We start from the raw sequence: 21,963 nt of genomic DNA, 5'->3' as shown, positions 1-21,963 counted from the left end.
TCTATCACTCTCTGACACTCTCTGACACTCAAAGACACTCTCTATCACACTCTATCACTCTTTATCACTCTCAGGCACTCTCTATGACTCGCTGACTTTCTCTATCACTCTCTGACACTCTCTGACACTCTCAGACACTCTCTATCTCTCTCAGACACTCTCTATCACTCTCTGACACACTCTGACACACTCTGACACTCTCTGACACTCTCAGACACTCTCTATCACTCTCCATCACTCTCTGACACACTCTGACTGTCTCTGAAACTCTCAGACACTTTCTATCACACTCTGACACTCTCTGACACTCTCAGATAATCTCAGACAATCTCAGACACTTTCTATCACTCTCTGACACTGTCTGACAATCTCTGACACTCTCAGACACTCTCTTTCACTCTCTATCCCTCTATGACACTCCCTATCACTCCCTAACACTCTCGGATTCTCTATGACACTCTCTTTCACTCTCCATCACTCTCTGACACTGTCAGACACTCTCTGACACTCTCTGACTCTCTCACTCTCAGACACTCTCTATCAATCTATATCACTCTCTGTCACTATCTATCACTCTTTGAAACTCTCTGACACTCTCCATCACTCTCTATCACTCTCAGGCACACTCTGACTCACTCTGACACGATCTGACACTCTCTGACACACTCTGACACACTCAGACACTCTCTATCACTCTGTATCACTGTCTATCACTCTCTGACACACTCTGACTGTCTCTGACACTCTCTGACACTCTCTATCACTCTCTGACACTCTCTATCACTATTTGACACTCTCAGACACTCTCTATCGCTCTCTGACACTCTCTATCACTCACTGACACTCTCTGACACACTCTGACACTCTCAGACACTCTCTATCACTCACTATCACTCTCTGACACACTCTGACAGTCTCTGACACTCTCAGACACTCTCAGACACTCTCTAAACACTCTCTGACACTCAATGACACTCTCAAACACGCTCTGTCACTCTCTGACACTCTCAGACACTCTCTATCACTCTGTGACACTCTCTGACATTCTCAGACACTCTCTATCACTCTCTATCACTCACTGACACTCTCAGACACTCTCAGACACTCTCTATCACTCTCTATCACTCGCTGACACTCTCAGACACTTTCTATCACTCTCTGACACTCACTAAAACCCTCAGACACTCTCTGTCTCTCTCAGACACTCTCAGACACTCTCTCTCACTCTCTGACACTCTCTGAAACTCTTTGACACACTCACACTCTCTCTGACACTCTCTATCACTCTCTGACACTCTCTGACACTCTCTGACACACTCTGACACACTCTATCGCTCTCTGACATTCTCTGACACACTCTGACACTCTCTGACACTGTCAGACACTCTCTATCACTCTCCATCACTCTCTGACACACTCTGACACAATCTGACAATCTCTGACTATCTCAGACGCTCTCTAACTTTCTCTGACACTGACTGACACCCTCAGACACTCTCTGTCACTCTCAGACACTCTCAGGCACTCTCTATCACTCTCTGACACTTTCTATCACTCTCTGACACTCTCTGACACACTCTGAAACTCTCTGACACTCTCTTGCACTCTCTTTCACTCTCTGACAGAATTTGACACTCGCTATCACTCTCTGACACTCTCAGCCACTCTCTATCACTCGATGACACTCTCAGACACTCTCTATCACTCTCTGACACTCTCTGACACACTCTGACACTCTCTGACACTCTCAGACACTCGCTATCACTCTCTATCACTCTCTATCACTCTCTGACACTCTCTGACACTCTCTGACACTCTCTATCACTCTCAGAAACGCTCCATCACTCTCAGACACTCTCTATCACTCTCGATCACTGTCTATCACTCTCTGACACTCTCTGACACACTCTGACACTCTCTGACACTCTCAGACACTCTCTATCACTCTCTATCACTCTGTGACACACTCTGACAATCTCTGACACTCTCAGACACTCTCTATCACTCTCTATCACTCGCTGACACTCTCAGACACTCTCTCTAACTCTCTGACACTCTCTGACACACTCTGACACTCTCTGACACTCTCTATCACTCTTGACACTCTCTGACACTCTCTGACACACTCTGACACTCTCTATCACTCTCTGACACTTTCTATCACTCTCTATCACTCTCTGACACTCTCTGACACTCAAAGACACTCTCTATCACTCTCTGACACTCTCGGACACTCTCTATCACTCTCTGACACTCTCTGACACTTTATCTCAATCTCTGAACCTCTCAGACATTCTCTGACACTTTCTATCACACTCTGACACTCTCTGACACTCTCAGATAATCTCAGACAGTCTCAGACACTTTATATCACTCTCTGACACTGTCTGACAATCTCTGACACTCTCAGACACTCTCTTTCACTCTCTATCCCTCTATGACAGTCCCTATCACTCCCTAACACTCTCAGATTCTCTATGACATTCTCTTTCACTCTCCATCACTCTCTGACACTGTCAGACACTCTCTGACACTCTCAGACACTCTCCATCACTCTCTATCACTCTATGGCACACTCTGACTCACTCTGACCATCTCTGACACTATCTGACACTATCTGACACTCTCTGACACACTCTGACACACTCAGACACTCTCTATCACTCTCTCTCACTGTCTATCACTCTCTACCACTCTCTATCACTCTCTGACACACTTTGACACTCTCTGACACTCTCAGACACTCTCTATCACTCTCTGTCACTCACTGACACTCTCAGACACGCTCTGTCACTCTCTGACAATCTCAGACACTTTCTATCAATCTCTATCACTCTCTGACACTCTCTGACATGCTCAGAAACTCTCTATCACTCTCCAAACCTCGCTGACACTCTCAGCCACTCTCTATCACTCTCGATCACTCGTTGACACTCTCAGACACTCTCAGACACTCTCTATCACTCTCTGACACTAACTGAAACTCTCAGACACTCTCTGTCTCTCTCAGACAATCTCAGACACTCTCTCTCACTCTCTGACACTCTCTGAAACTCTCTGACACACTCACACTCTCTCTGACACTCTCTATCACTCTCTGACACACTCTGACACTCTCTGACACTCTCTATCACTCTCTGACATTCTCTGACACACTCTGACACTCTCTGACACTGTCAGACACTCTCTATCACTCTCCATCGCTCTCTGACACACTCTGACACAATCTGACAATCTCTGACACTCTCAGACACACTCTATCACTCTCTGACACTGACTGACACCCTCAGACACTCTCTGCCACTCTCAGACACTCTCAGACACTCTCTATCACTCTCTGACACTTTCTATCACTCTCTGACACTCTCTGACACACTCTGAAACTCTCTGACACTCTCCATCACTCTCCATCACTCCCTGACACAATTTGACTCTCTCCATCACTCTCTGACACTCTCAGACACTCTCTATCACTCTATGACACTCTCAGACACTCTCTATCACTCTCTGACACACTCTGACACTCTCTGACACTCTCAGACACTCTCGGACACTCGCTATCACTCTCTGACACTCTCTATCACTCTCTGACTGTCTCTGACACTCTCAGACACTCTCTATCACTCTCTGACACTCTCTATCACTCTCTGACATTCTCTGAAACTCTCAGACACTCTCTATCACTCTCTGATACTCTCTATCACTCTCTATCACTTTCTCACAGTCTCTGACACTCTCAGACAGTCTCTATCACTCTCAGACACTCTCTATCACTCTCTGACATTCTCTGAAACTCTCAGACACTCTCTATCACTCTCTGACACTCTCAGACACTATCTATCACTCTCTGACACTTTCTATCACTCTCTATCACTCTCTGATGCACTCTGACACTTTCTGACACTCTCAGACACTCTCTCTCACTCTCTATCAAACTCTGAGAGTCTCTGACATTCTCTGACACTCTCTATCACTGTCTGTCACTCTCTGTTGCTCTCTGACACACTCGACACTCTCAGAAACTCTCTATCAATCTCTGACACTCTGAGACAGTCTCTATCACTCACTGACACTCTCTATCACTCTCTGACACTCTCTGACACACTCTGACACTCTCAGACACTCTCTATCACTCTCGATCACTCTCTGACAAACTCTGACACTTTCTGACACTCTCAGACACACTCTATCACTCGATATCCCTCTCTGTTACTCTCTGACACACTCTGACAATCTCTGACTCTCTCTGACACACTCTGACAATCTCTGACACTCTCTATCACTCTCTGACATACTCTGTCACTCACAGACACTCTCAGACACTCTCGATCACGCCCTGACATTCTCTATCACTCTCTGACAGTCTCTGACACTCTCAGACACTCTCTATCACTCTCAGACACTCTCTATCACTCTCAGACACTCTCTATCACTCTCTGACATTCTCTGATACTCTCAGACACTCTCTATCACTCTCTGACACACTCTGACACTCTCAGACACTCTCAGACACACTCTATCGCTCTATATCCCTCTCTGTTACTCTCTGACACACTCTGACACTCTCTGACTCTCTCTGACACTCTCTGACAATCTCTGACACTCTATATCACTCTCTGACATACTCTGTCACTCACAGACACTCTCAGAGACTCTCGATCACTCTCTGACATTCTCTATCACTCTCTGACACTCTCTGACACTCAAAGACACTCTCTATCACACTCTATCACTCTCTATCACTCTCAGACACTCTCTATCACTCTCTGACATTCTCTGTCACTCTCTGACACTCTCTGACACTCTCAGACACTCTCTATCACTCTCTGACACACTCTGACACACTCTGACACTCTCTGACACTCTCAGACACTCTCTATCACTCTCCATCACTCTCTGACACTGTCAGACACTCTCTGACACTCTCAGACTCTCTCTGACTCTCTCACTCTCAGACACTCTCTATCAATCTATATCACTCTCTGTCACTATCTATCACTCTTTGAAACTCTCTGACACTCTCCATCACTCTCTATCACTCTCTGGCACACTCTGACTCACTCTGACACGATCTGACACTCTCTGACACACTCTGACACACTCAGACACTCTCTATCACTCTGTATCACTGTCTATCACTATCTATCACTCTCTATCACTCTCTGACACACTCTGACTCTCTCTGACACTCTCAGACAATCTCTATCACTCTCTATCACTCTCTGACACACTCTGGCTGTCTCTGACACTCTCTGACACTCTCTATCACTCTCTGACACTCTCCATCACTATTTGACACTCTCAGACACTCTCTATCGCTCTCTGACACTCTCTATCACTCACTGACACTCTCTGACACACTCTGACACTCTCAGACACTCTCTATCACTCTCTGACATTCTCTGAAACTCTCAGACACTCTCTATCACTCTCTGACACTCTCAGACACTCTCTATCACTCTCTGACACTTTCTATCACTCTCTATCACTCTCTCTCACTCTCTATCAAACTCTGAGAGTCTCTGACATTCTCTGACACTCTCTATCACTGTCTGTCACTCTCTGTTGCTCTCTGACACACTCGACACTCTCAGAAACTCTCGATCAATCTCTGACACTCTGAGACAGTCTCTATCACTCACTGACACTCTCTATCACTCTCTGACACTCTCTGACACACTCTGACACTCTCAGACACTCTCTATCACTCTCTATCACTCTCTGACAAACTCTGACACTTTCTGACACTCTCAGACACACTCTATCACTCTATATCCCTCTCTGTTACTCTCTGACACACTCTGACACTTTCTGACTCTCTCTGACACACTCTGACAATCTCTGACACTCTCTATCACTCTCTGACATACTCTGTCACTCACAGACACTCTCAGACACTCTCGATCACGCTCTGACATTCTCTATCACTCTCTGACACTCTCTGCCACTCAAAGACACTCTCTATCACTCTCTATCACTCTCTATCACTCTCTGACAGTCTCTGACACTCTCAGACACTCTCTATCACTCTCAGACACTCTCTATCACTCTCAGACACTCTCTATCACTCTCTGACATTCTCTGAAACTCTCAGACACTCTCTATCACTCTCTGACACACTCTGACACTCTCAGACACTCTCTATCACTCTCTATCACTCTCTGACAAACTCTGACACTTTCTGACACTCTCAGACACACTCTATCACTCTATATACCTCTCTGTTACTCTCTGACACACTCTGACACTCTCTGACTCTCTCTGACACTCTCTGACAATCTCTGACACTCTATATCACTCTCTGACATACTCTGTCACTCACAGACACTCTCAGAGACTCTCGATCACTCTCTGACATTCTCTATCACTCTCTGACACTCTCTGACACTCAAAGACACTCTCTATCACTCTCAGACACTCTCTATCACTCTCTGACATTCTCTATCACTCTCTGACACACTCTGACACACTCTGACACACTCTGACACTCTCTGACACTCTCAGACACTCTCTATCGCTCTCCATCACTCTCTGACACACTCTGACTGTCTCTGAAACTCTCAGACACTTTCTATCACACTCTGACACTCTCTGACACTCTCAGATAATCTCAGACAATCTCAGACACTTTCTATCACTCTCTGACACTGTCTGACAATCTCTGACACTCTCAGACACTCTCTTTCACTCTCCATCCCTCTATGACACTCCCCATCACTCCCTAACACTCTCAGATTCTCTATGACACTCTCTTTCACTCTCCATCACTCTCTGACACTGTCAGACACTCTCTGACACTCTCAGACTCTCTCTGACTCTCTCACTCTCAGACACTCTCTATCAATCTATATCACTCTCTGGCACACTCTGACTCACTCTGACACGATCTGACACTCTCTGACACACTCTGACACACTCAGACACTCTCTATCACTCTGTATCACTGTCTATCACTATCTATCACTCTCTATCACTCTCTGACACACTCTGACTCTCTCTGACACTCTCAGACAATCTCTATCACTCTCTATCACTCTCTATCACTCTCTGACACACTCTGACTGTCTCTGACACTCTCTGACACTCTCTATCACTCTCTGACACTCTCTATCACTATTTGACACTCTCAGACACTCTCTATCGCTCTCTGACACTCTCTGACACACTCTGACACTCTCAGACACTCTCTATCACTCTCTGACATTCTCTGAAACTCTCAGACACTCTCTATCGCTCACTGACACTCTCTGACACACTCTGACACTCTCAGACACTCTCTATCAATCTCTGACATTCTCTGAAACTCTCAGACACTCTCTATCACTCTCTGACACTCTCAGACACTCTCTATCACTCTCTGACACTTTCTATCACTCTCTATCGCTCTCTGATGCTCTCTGACACTTTCTGACACACTCAGACACTCTCTCTCACTCTCTGACACACTCTGACAATCTCTGACACTCTCAGACACTCTCAGTCACTCTCTAAACACTCTCTGACACTCAATGACACTCTCAAACACGCTCTGTCACTCTCTGACACTCTCTGACACTCTCTATCACTCTGTGACACTCTCTGACATTCTCAGACACTCTCTATCACTCTCTATCACTCACTGACACTCTCAGACACTCTCAGACACTCTCTATCACTCTCTATCACTCGCTGACACTCTCAGACACTCTCTATCACTCTCTGACACTCACTAAAGCTCTCAGACACTCTCTGTCTCTCTCAGACACTCTCAGACACTCTCTCTCACTCTCTGACACTCTCTGAAACTCTCTGACACACTCACACTCTCTCTGACACTCTCTATCACTCTCTGACACTCTCTGACACTCTCTGACACACTCTGACACTCTCTGACTCTCTCTGACACTCTCTGACAATCTCTGACACTCTATATCACTCTCTGACATACTCTGTCACTCACAGACACTCTCAGAGACTCTCGATCACTCTCTGACATTCTCTATCACTCTCTGACACTCTCTGACACTCAAAGACACTCTCTATCACTCTCAGACACTCTCTATCACTCTCTGACATTCTCTATCACTCTCTGACACACTCTGACACACTCTGACACACTCTGACACTCTCTGACACTCTCAGACACTCTCTATCGCTCTCCATCACTCTCTGACACACTCTGACTGTCTCTGAAACTCTCAGACACTTTCTATCACACTCTGACACTCTCTGACACTCTCAGATAATCTCAGACAATCTCAGACACTTTCTATCACTCTCTGACACTGTCTGACAATCTCTGACACTCTCAGACACTCTCTTTCACTCTCCATCCCTCTATGACACTCCCCATCACTCCCTAACACTCTCAGATTCTCTATGACACTCTCTTTCACTCTCCATCACTCTCTGACACTGTCAGACACTCTCTGACACTCTCAGACTCTCTCTGACTCTCTCACTCTCAGACACTCTCTATCAATCTATATCACTCTCTGGCACACTCTGACTCACTCTGACACGATCTGACACTCTCTGACACACTCTGACACACTCAGACACTCTCTATCACTCTGTATCACTGTCTATCACTATCTATCACTCTCTATCACTCTCTGACACACTCTGACTCTCTCTGACACTCTCAGACAATCTCTATCACTCTCTATCACTCTCTTTCACTCTCTGACACACTCTGACTGTCTCTGACACTCTCTGACACTCTCTATCACTCTCTGACACTCTCTATCACTATTTGACACTCTCAGACACTCTCTATCGCTCTCTGACACTCTCTGACACACTCTGACACTCTCAGACACTCTCTATCGCTCACTGACACTCTCTGACACACTCTGACACTCTCAGACACTCTCTATCACTCTCTGACATTCTCTGAAACTCTCAGACACTCTCTATCACTCTCTGACACTCTCAGACACTCTCTATCACTCTCTGACACTTTCTATCACTCTCTATCGCTCTCTGATGCTCTCTGACACTTTCTGACACACTCAGACACTCTCTCTCACTCTCTGACACACTCTGACAATCTCTGACACTCTCAGACACTCTCAGTCACTCTCTAAACACTCTCTGACACTCAATGACACTCTCAAACACGCTCTGTCACTCTCTGACACTCTCAGACACTCTCTATCACTCTGTGACACTCTCTGACATTCTCAGACACTCTCTATCACTCTCTATCACTCACTGACACTCTCAGACACTCTCAGACACTCTCTATCACTCGCTGACACTCTCAGACACTCTCTATCACTCTCTGACACTCACTAAAACTCTCAGACACTCTCTGTCTCTCTCAGACAATCTCAGACACTCTCTCTCACTCTCTGACACTCTCTGAAACTCTCTGACACACTCACACTCTCTCTGACACTCTCTATCACTCTCTGACACTCTCTGACACTCTCTGACACACTATGACACACTCCATCGCTCTCTGACATTCTCTGACACACTCTGACACTCTGTGACACTGTCAGACACTCTCTATCACTCTCCATCACTCTCTGACACACTCTGACACAATCTGACAATCGCTGACTATCTCAGACACTCTCTAACTTTCTCTGACACTGACTGACACCCTCAGACACTCTCTGTCACTCTCAGACTCTCTCAGGCACTCTCTATCACTCTCTGACACTTTCTATCACTCTCTGACACTCTCTGACACACTCTGAAACTCTCTGACACTCTCTAGCACTCTCTTTCACTCTCTGACACAATTTGACACTCGCTATCACTCTCTGACACTCTCAGCCACTCTCGATCACTCGATGACACTCTCAGACACTCTCTATCGATCTCTGACACTCTCAGACACTCTCTATCACTCACTGACACTCTCTATCACTCTCTGACACTCTCTGACACACTCTGACACTCTCAGACGCTCTCTATCACTCTCTATCACTCTCTGACACACTCTGACACTTTCTGACACTCTCAGACACTCTCTATCACTCTCTATCCCTCTCTGTTACTCTCTGACACACTCTGACACTCTCTGACACTCTCTGACACACTCTGACAATCTCTGACACTCTATATCACTCTCTGACATACTCTGTCACTCACAGACACTCTCAGACACACTCGATCACTCTCTGACTTTCTCTATCACTCTCTGACACTCTCTGACACTCAAATACACTCTCTATCACACTCTATCACTCTCTATCACTCTCTGAAACTCTCGGACACTCTCTATCACTCTCTGACACTCTCTGACTCTCTCTGACTCTCTCAGACACTCTCTGACACTTTATATCACTCTCTATCACTCTCTGACACTCTCTGACACAATATGACACTCTCAGACACTCTCTATCACACTCTATCACTCTCTGACACACTCTGACACTTTCTGACACTCTCAGACACACTCTATCACTCTCTATCCCTCTCTGTTACTCTCTGACACACTCTGACACTCTCAGACACTCTCGATCACTCTCTGACACTCTCTGACACTCAAAGACACTCTCTATCACACTCTATCACTCTCTATCACTCTCTGACACTCTCGGACACTCTCTATCACTCTCTGACACTCTCTGACAGTCTCTGACACGCTCAGACACTCTCTATGACTCTCAGACACTCACTATCACTGTCAGACACTCTCTATCACTCTCTGACATTCTCTGAAACTCTCAGACACTCTCGGTCACTCTCTGACACTCTCAGACACACTCTATCACTCTCTGACACGTTCTATCACTCTCTATCACTCTCTGAAACACTCTGACACTTTCTGACACTCTCAGACACTCTCTATCACTCTCTATCATTCTCTGACACTCTCTGACACACTCTGAAACCCTCTGACACTCTCTAGCACTCTCTTTCACTCTCTGACACAATTTGACACTCGCTATCACTCTCTGACACTCTCAGCCACTCTCGATCACTCGATGACACTCTCAGACACTCTCTATCAATCTCTGACTCTCTCAGACACTCTCTATCACTCACTGACACTCTCTATCACTCTCTGACACTCTCTGACACACTCTGACACTCTCAGACACTCTCTATCACTCTCTATCACTCTCTGACACACTCTGACACTTTCTGACACTCTCAGACACTCTCTATCACTCTCTATCCCTCTCTGTTACTCTCTGACACACTCTGACACTCTCTGACACTCTCTGACAAACTCTGACAATCTCTGACACTCTATATCACTCTCTGACATACTCTGTCACTCACAGACACTCTCAGACACACTCGATCACTCTCTGACTTTCTCTATCACTCTCTGACACTCTCTGACACTCAAATACACTCTCTATCACACTCTATCACTCTCTATCACTCTCTGACACTCTCGGACACTCTCTATCACTCTCTGACACTCTCTGACTCTCTCTGACTCTCTCAGGCACTCTCTGACACTTTATATCACTCTCTGTCACTCTCTGACACTCTCTGACACACTATGACACTCTCAGACACTCTCTATCACACTCTATCACTCTCTGACACACTCTGACACTTTCTGACACTCTCAGACACACTCTATCACTCTCTATCCCTCTCTGACACTCTCAGACACTCTCTATCACTCTCTGACACGTTCTATCACTCTCTATCACTCTCTGACACACTCTGACACTTTCTGACACTCTCAGACACTCTCTATCACTCTCTATCATTCTCTGACCCTCTCTGACACTCTCTATCACTCTCTATCACTCTCTGTTACTCTCTGACACACTCTGACATTCTCTGACACTCTCTGACACACTCTGACAATCTCAGAAACTTTCTATCACTCTCTGACACTCTCAGACACTCTCTATCACTCACTGACACTCTCTATCAATCTCTGACACTCTCTGACACACTCTGACACTCTCAGACACGCTCTATCACTCTCCATCACTCTCTGACACACTCTGACACTTTCTGACACTCTCAGACACTCTCTATCACTCTCGTTCCCTCTCTGTTACTCTCTGATACACTCTGACACTCTCTGACACTCTCTGACACTGTCTGACACTGTCTGACACACTCTGACACTCTCTGTCACTCTCCATCACTCTCTGACACACTCTGACACTTTCTGTCACTCACAGACACTCTCAGATACACTCGATCACTCTCTGACTTTCTCTTTCACTCTCTGACACTCTCTGACACTCAAAGACACTCTCTATCACACGCTATCACTCTCTATCACTCTCTGACACTCTCGGACACTATCACTCTCTGACACTCTCTGACTCTCTCTGACTCTCTCAGACAATCTCTGACACTCTATATCACTCTCTGACATACTCTGCCACTCACAGACACTCTCAGACACACTCGATCACTCTCTGACTTTCTCTATCACTCTCTGACACTCTCTGACACTCAAATACACTCTGTATCACACTCTATCACTCTCTATCACTCTCTGACACTCTCGGACACTCTCTATCACTCTCTGACACTCTCTGACTCTCTCTGACTCTCTCAGACACTCTCTGACACTTTATATCACTCTCTATCACTCTCTGACACTCTCTGACACACTATGACACTCTCAGACACTCTCTATCACACACTATCACTCTCTGACACACTCTGACACTTTCTGACACTCTCAGACACACTCTATCACTCTCTATCCCTCTCTGTTACTCTCTGACACACTCTGACACTCTCAGACACTCTCGATCACTCTCTGACACTCTCTGACACTCAAAGACACTCTCTATCACACTCTATCACTCTCTATCACTCTCTGACACTCTCGGACACTCTCTATCACTCTCTGACACTCTCTGACAGTCTCTGACACGCTCAGACACTCTCTATGACTCTCAGACACTCACTATCACTGTCAGACACTCTCTATCACTCTCTGACATTCTCTGAAACTCTCAGACACTCTCGATCACTCTCTGACACTCTCAGACACTCTCTATCACTCTCTGACACGTTCTATCACTCTCTATCACTCTCTGAAACACTCTGACACTTTCTGACACTCTCAGACACTCTCTATCACTCTCTATCATTCTCTGACCCTCTCTGACACTCTCTATCACTCTCTATCACTCTCTATTACTCTCTGACACACTCTGACATTCTCTGACTCTCTCTGACACACTCTGACAATCTCAGAAACTTTCTATCACTCTCTGACACTCTCTATCACTCTCTGACACTCTCAGACACTCTCTATCAATCTCTGACACGCTCAGACACTCTCTATCACTCACTGACACTCTCTATCAATCTCTGACACTCTCTGACACACTCTGACACTCTCAGACACGCTCTATCACTCTCGTTCCCTCTCTGTTACTCTCTGATACACTCTGACACTCTCTGACACTGTCTGACACTGTCTGACACACTCTGACACTCTCTGACACTCTCTATCACTCTCTGACATACTCTGTCACTCACAGACACTCTCAGATACACTCGACCACTCTCTGACTTTCTCTTTCACTCTCTGACATTCTCTGACACTCAAAGACACTCTCTATCACACGCTATCACTCTCTATCACTCTCAGACACTCTCTGACACTTTATATCACTCTCTGAACCTCTCAGACACTCTCTGACACTTACTATCACTCTCTGACTCTGTCTGACAATCTCTGACACTCTCAGACACTCTATATCACTCTGTATCCCTCTATGACACTCCCTATCACTCCCTAACACTCTCAGATTCTCTATGACACTCTCTTTCACTCTCCATCACTCTCTGACACTGTCCGACACTCTCTGACACTCTCAGGCACTCTCTGACTCTCTCAGACACTCTCAGACACTCTCCATCACTCTATATCACTCTCTGACACTATCTATCACTCGATGAAACTCTCTGACACTCTCCTTCGCTCTCTATCACTCTCTGGCACACTCTGACTCACTCTGACCATCTCTGAAACTATCTGACACTCTCTGACACACTCTGACACACTCAGACACTCTCTATCACTCTCTAACACTGTCTATCACTCTCTATCACTCTCTGACACACTCTGACACTCTCTGACACTCTCAGACACTCTCTATCACTCTCTGACATTCTCAGAAACTGTCTATCACCCTCTATTACTAGCTGACACTCTCAGACACTCTCAGACACTCTCTATCACTCGCTGACACTCTCAGACACTCTCAGACACTCTCTATCACTCTCTGACACTCACTGAAACTCTCAGAAACTCTCTGTCTCTCTCAGACACTCTCAGACACACTCTCTCACTCTCTGACGCTCTCTGAAACTCTCTGACACAGTCACACTCTCTCTGACACTCTCTATAACTCTCTGACACTCTCTGACACACTCTGACACTCTCTGACACTCTCTGACACTCTCTGACACTCTCTATCACTCTTGACACTCTCTATCACTCTGTGACACTTTCTATCACTCTCTATCACTCTCTGACACTCAAAGACACTCTCTATCACACTCTATCACTCTCTATCACTCTCTGACACTCTCGGACACTCTCTATCACTCTCTGACACTCTCTGACTCTCTCAGACACTCTCTGACACTTTATATCAATCTCTGAACCTCTCAGACACTCTCTGACACTTTCTATCACACTCTGACACTCTCTGACACTCTCAGATAATCTCAGACAGTCTCAGACACTTTCTATCACTCTCTGACACTGTCTGACAATCTCTGACACTCTCAGACAATCTCTTTCACTCTCTATCCCTCTATGACACTCCCTATCACTCCCTAACACTCTCAGATTCTCTATGACACTCTCTTTCACTCTCCATCACTCTCTGACACTGTCAGACACTCTCTGACACTCTCAGACACTCTCCATCACTCTCTATCACTCTATGGCACACTCTGACTCACTCTGACCATCTCTGACACTATCTGACACTCTCTGACACACTCTGTCACACTCAGACACTCTCTTTCACTCTCTATCACTGTCTATCACTCTCTACCACTCTCTATCACTCTCTGACACACTCTGAAACTCTCTGACACTCTCAGACACTCTCTATCACTCTCTATCACTCACTGACACTCTCAGACACGCTCTGTCACTCTCTGACAATCTCAGACACTCTCTATCAATCTCTATCACTCTCTGACAGTCTCTGACATTCTCAGAAACTCTCTATCACTCTCTATCACTCGCTGACACTCTCAGACACTCTCTATCACTCTCTATCACTCGTTGACACTCTCAGACACTCTCTCTCACTCTCTGACACTCTCTGAAACTCTCTGACACACTCACACTCTCTCTGACACTCTCTATCACTCTCTGACACTCTCGGACTCACTCTGACACTCTCTATCACTCTCTGACACTCTCCGACACTCTCTGACACACTCTGACACACTCTATCGCTCTCTGACATTCTCTGACACACTCTGACACTCTCTGACACTGTCAGACACTCTCTATCACTCTCCATCACTCGCTGACACACTCTGACACAATCTGACAATCTCTGACACTCTCAGACACTCTCTATCACTCTCTGACACTGACTGAAACCCTCAGACACTCTCTGTCACTCTCAGACACTCTCAGACACTCTCTATCACTCTCTGACACTTTCTATCACTCTCTGACATTCTCTGACACACTCTGAAACTCTCTGACACTCTCCATCACTCTCGATCACTCTCTGACACGATTTGACACTCTCTATCACTCTCTGACACTCTCAGACACTCTCTATCACTCTATGACACTCTCAGACACTCTCTATCACTCTCTGACACTCTCTGACACACTCTGACTCTCTCTGACACTCTCAGACACTCTCTATCACTCTCTGACACTCTCTATCACTCTCTGACATTCTCTGAAACTCTCAGACACTCTCTATCACTCTCTGACACTCTCAGACACTCTCTATCACTCTCTGACACTTTCTATCACTCTCTATCACTCTCTCTCACTCTCTATCAAACTCTGACACACTCTGAGAGTCTCTGACATTCTCTGACACTCTCTATCATTGTCTGTCACTCTCTGTTGCTCTCTGACACTCTCTGACACTCTCAGAAACTCTCTATCAATCTCTGACACTCTGAGACAGTCCCTATCACTCACTGACACTCTCTATCACTCTCTGACACTCTCTGATACACTCTGACACTCTCAGACACTCTCTATCACTCTCTATCACTCTCTGACAAACTCTGACACTTTCTGACACTCTCAGACACACTCTATGACTCTATATCCCTCTCTGTTACTCTCTGACACACTCTGACACTCTCTGACTCTCTCTGACACACTCTGACAATCTCTGACACTCTATATCACTCTCTGACATACTCTGTCACTCACAGACACTCTCAGACACTCTCGATCACTCTCTGACATTCTCTATCACTCTCTGACACTCTCTGACACTCAAAGACACTCTCTATCACACTCTATCACTCTCTATCACTCTCAGACACTCTCTATCACTCTCTGACATTCTCTATCACTCTCTGACACTCTCTGACACTCTCAGACACTCTCTATCACTCTCAGACACTCTCTATCACTCTCTGACACACTCTGACACACTCTGACTCACTCTGACACTCTCTGACACTCTCAGACACTCTCTGTCACTCTCCATCACTCTCTGACACACTCTGACTGTCTCTGAAACTCTCAGACACTTTCTATCACACTCTGACACTCTCTGACACTCTCAGATAATCTCAGACAATCTCAGACACTTTCTATCACTCTCTGACACTGTCTGACAATCTCTGACACTCTCAGACACTCTCTTTAACTCTCTATCCCTCTATGACACTCCCTATCACTCCCTAACACTCTCAGATTCTCTATGACACTCTCCAGCACTCTCTATCACTCTCTGGCACACTCTGACTCACTCTGACACGATCTGACACTCTCTGACACACTCTGACACACTCAGACACTCTCTATCACTCTGTATCACTGTCTATCACTATCTATCACTCTCTATCACTCTCTGACACACTCTGACACTCTCTGACACTCTCAGACACTCTCTATCACTCTCTATCACTCTCTATCACTCTCTGACACACTCTGACTGTCTCTGACACTCTCTGACACTCTCTATCACTCTCTGACACTCTCTATCACTATTTGACACTCTCAGACACTCTCTATCGCTCTCTGACACTCTCTATCACTCACTGACACTCTCTGACACACTCTGACACTCTCAGACACTCTCTATCACTCACTATCACTCTCTGACACACTCTGACAATCTCTGACACTCTCAGACACTCTCAGACACTCTCTAAACACTCTGACACTCAATGACACTCTCAAACACGCTCTGTCACTCTCTGACACTCTCAGACACTCTCTATCACTCTGTGACACTCTCTGACATTCTCAGACACTCTCTATCACTCTCTATCACTCACTGACACTCTCAGACACTCTCAGACAATCTCTATCACTCTCTATCACTCGCTGACACTCTCAGACACTCTCTATCACTCTCTGACACTCACTAAAATCCTCAGACACTCTCTGTCTCTCTCAGACACTCTCAGACACTCTCTCTCACTCTCTGACACTCTCTGAAACTCTCTGACACACTCACACTCTCTCTGACTCTCTCTATCACTCTCTGACACTCTCTGACACTCTCTGACACACTCTGACACACTCTATCGCTCTCTGACATTCTCTGACACACTCTGACACTCTCTGACACTGTCAGACACTCTCTATCACTCTCCATCACTCTCTGACACAATCTGACAATCTCTGACTATCTCAGACACTCCTAACTTTCTCTGACACTGACTGACACCCTCAGACACTCTCTGTCACTCTCAGACACTCTCAGGCACTCTCTATCACTCTCTGACACTTTCTATCACTCTCTGACACTCTCTGACACACTCTGAAACTCTCTGACACTCTCTTGCACTCTCTTTCACTCTCTGACACAATTTGACACTCGCTATCACTCTCTGACACTCTCAGACACTCTCTATCACTCTCTGACACTCTCTGACACACTCTGACACTCTCTGACACTCTCAGACACTCGCTATCACTCTCTATCACTCTCTGACACTCTCTGACACTCTCTGACACTCTCTATCACTCTCAGACACGCTCCATCACTCTCAGACACTCTCTATCACTCTCGATCACTGTCTATCACTCTCTATCACTCTCTGACACTCTCTGACACACTCTGACACTCTCAGACACTCTCTATCACTCTCTATCACTCTGTGACACACTCTGACAATCTCTGACACTCTCAGACACTCTCTATCACTCTATATCACTCGCTGACACTCTCAGACACTCTCAGACACTCTCTATAACTCTCAGACACTCTCTATCACTCTCTGACACACTCTGACACACTCTGACTCACTCTGACACTCTCTGACACTCTCAGACACTCTCTGTCACTCTCCATCACTCTCTGACACACTCTGACTGTCTCTGAAACTCTCAGACACTTTCTATCACACTCTGACACTCTCTGACACTCTCAGATAATCTCAGACAATCTCAGACACTTTCTATCACTCTCTGACACTGTCTGACAATCGCTGACACTCTCAGACACTCTCTTTAACTCTCTATCCCTCTATGACACTCCCTATCACTCCCTAACACTCTCAGATTCTCTATGACACTCTCCAGCACTCTCTATCACTCTCTGGCACACTCTGACTCACTCTGACACGATCTGACACTCTCTGACACACTCTGACACACTCAGACACTCTCTATCACTCTGTATCACTGTCTATCACTATCTATCACTCTCTATCACTCTCTGACACACTCTGACACTCTCTGACACTCTCAGACACTCTCTATCACTCTCTATCACTCTCTATCACTCTCTGACACACTCTGACTGTCTCTGACACTCTCTGACACTCTCTATCACTCTCTGACACTCTCTATCACTATTTGACACTCTCAGACACTCTCTATCGCTCTCTGACACTCTCTATCACTCACTGACACTCTCTGACACACTCTGACACTCTCAGACACTCTCTATCACTCACTATCACTCTCTGACACACTCTGACAATCTCTGACACTCTCAGACACTCTCAGACACTCTCTAAACACTCTGACACTCAATGACACTCTCAAACACGCTCTGTCACTCTCTGACACTCTCAGACACTCTCTATCACTCTGTGACACTCTCTGACATTCTCAGACACTCTCTATCACTCTCTATCACTCACTGACACTCTCAGACACTCTCAGACAATCTCTATCACTCTCTATCACTCGCTGACACTCTCAGACACTCTCTATCACTCTCTGACACTCACTAAAACCCTCAGACACTCTCTGTCTCTCTCAGACACTCTCAGACACTCTCTCTCACTCTCTGACACTCTCTGAAACTCTCTGACACACTCACACTCTCTCTGACTCTCTCTATCACTCTCTGACACTCTCTGACACTCTCTGACACACTCTGACACACTCTATCGCTCTCTGACATTCTCTGACACACTCTGACACTCTCTGACACTGTCAGACACTCTCTATCACTCTCCATCACTCTCTGACACACTCTGACACAATCTGACAATCTCTGACTATCTCAGACACTCTCTAACTTTCTCTGACACTGACTGACACCCTCAGACACTCTCTGTCACTCTCAGACACTCTCAGGCACTCTCTATCACTCTCTGACACTTTCTATCACTCTCTGACACTCGCTATCACTCTCTGACACTCTAAGACACTCTCTATCACTCTCTGACACTCTCTGACACACTCTGACACTCTCTGACACTCTCAGACACTCGCTATCACTCTCTATCACTCTCTGACACTCTCTGACACTCTCTGACACTCTCTATCACTCTCAGACACGCTCCATCACTCTCAGACACTCTCTATCACTCTCGATCACTGTCTATCACTCTCTATCACTCTCTGACACTCTCTGACACACTCTGACACTCTCAGACACTCTCTATCACTCTCTATCACTCTGTGACACACTCTTACAATCTCTGACACTCTCAGACACTCTCTATCACTCTATATCACTCGCTGACACTCTCAGACACTCTCAGACACTCTCTATAACTCTCTGACACTCTCTGACACACTCTGACACTCTCTGACACTCTCTATCACTCTTGACACTCTCTGACACTCTCTGACTCACTCTGACACTCTCTATCACTCTCTGACACTTTCTATCACTCTCTATCACTCTCTGACACTCTCTGACACTCAAAGACACTCTCTATCACACTCTATCACTCTCTATCACTCTCTGACACTCTCGGACACTCTCTATCACTCTCTGACACTCTCTGACTCTCTCAGACACTCTCTGACACTTTATCTCAATCTCTGAACCTCTCAGACATTCTCTGACACTTTCTATCACACTCTGACACTCTCAGATAATCTCAGACAGTCTCAGACACTTTATATCACTCTCTGACACTGTCTGACAATCTCTGACACTCTCAGACACTCTCTTTCACTCTCTATCCCTCTATGACAGTCCCTATCACTCCCTAACACTCTCAGATTCTCTATGACATTCTCTTTCACTCTCCATCACTCTCTGACACTGTCAGACACTCTCTGACACTCTCAGACACTCTCCATCACTCTCTATCACTCTATGGCACACTCTGACTCACTCTGACCATCTCTGACACTATCTGACACTATCTGACACTCTCTGACACACTCTGACACACTAAGACACTCTCTATCACTCTCTCTCACTCTCTGACACACTCTGACACTCTCTGACACTCTCAGACACTCTCTATCACTCTCTGTCACTCACTGACACTCTCAGACACGCTCTGTCACTCTCTGACAATCTCAGACACTCTCTATCAATCTCTATCACTCTCTGACACTCTCTGACATTCTCAGAAACTCTCTATCACTCTCTGAACCTCGCTGACACTCTCAGACACTCTCTATCACTCTCGATCACTCGTTGACACTCTCAGACACTCTCAGACACTCTCTATCACTCTCTGACACTAACTGAAACTCTCAGACACTCTCTGTCTCTCTCAGACACTCTCAGACACTCTCTCTCACTCTCTGACACTCTCTGAAACTCTCTGACACACTCACACTCTCTCTGACACTCTCTATCACTCTCTGACACTCTCTGACACACTCTGACACTCTATATCACTCTCTGACACTCTCTATCACTCTCTGACACTCTCGGACACACTCTATCGCTCTCTGACATTCTCTGACACACTCTGACACTCTTTGACACTGTCAGACACTCTCTATCACTCTCCATCGCTCTCTGACACACTCTGACACAATCTGACAATCTCTGACACTCTCAGACACACTCTATCACTCTCTGACACTGACTGACACCCTCAGACACTCTCTGCCACTCTCTGCCACTCTCAGACACTCTCTATCACTCTCTGACACTTTCTAGCACTCTCTGACACTCTCTGATACACTCTGAAACTCTCTGACACTCTCCATCACTCTCTATCACTCTCTGACACAATTTGATACTCTATATCACTCTCTGACACTCTCAGACACTCTCTATCACTCTATGACACTCTCTGACACACACTGACACTCTCAGGCACTCTCTGAAAGTCTCCATCAATCTCTGAAACTCTCCGACACTCGCAGACACTCTCTGACACATTCCATCAATTAATGACACTCTCAGACACTCTCAGAGATTTTCAGACACTCTCTGACAAACTCTATCACTCTCTGACACACTCTGACACACTCTGACACTCTCTGACAGTCTCTGACACTCTCAGACACTCTCCATCACTCTATGACACTCTCTATCACTCTCTGACACTCTCTATCACTCTCTGACACTCTCTGACACTCCCTGACAGTCTCTGTCGCTCTCGGACACTCTCAGACACTTTCCATCACTCTCTGACACTCTCAGACTCTCTCTGAAACTCTCTTTCACACTCTATCAC

The sequence above is a fragment of the Heterodontus francisci genome, chromosome X (genome assembly GCF_036365525.1).
Source record: "Heterodontus francisci isolate sHetFra1 chromosome X, sHetFra1.hap1, whole genome shotgun sequence".
NCBI lineage: Eukaryota > Metazoa > Chordata > Chondrichthyes > Heterodontiformes > Heterodontidae > Heterodontus > Heterodontus francisci.
This window is presented reverse-complemented; position numbering follows the sequence as displayed.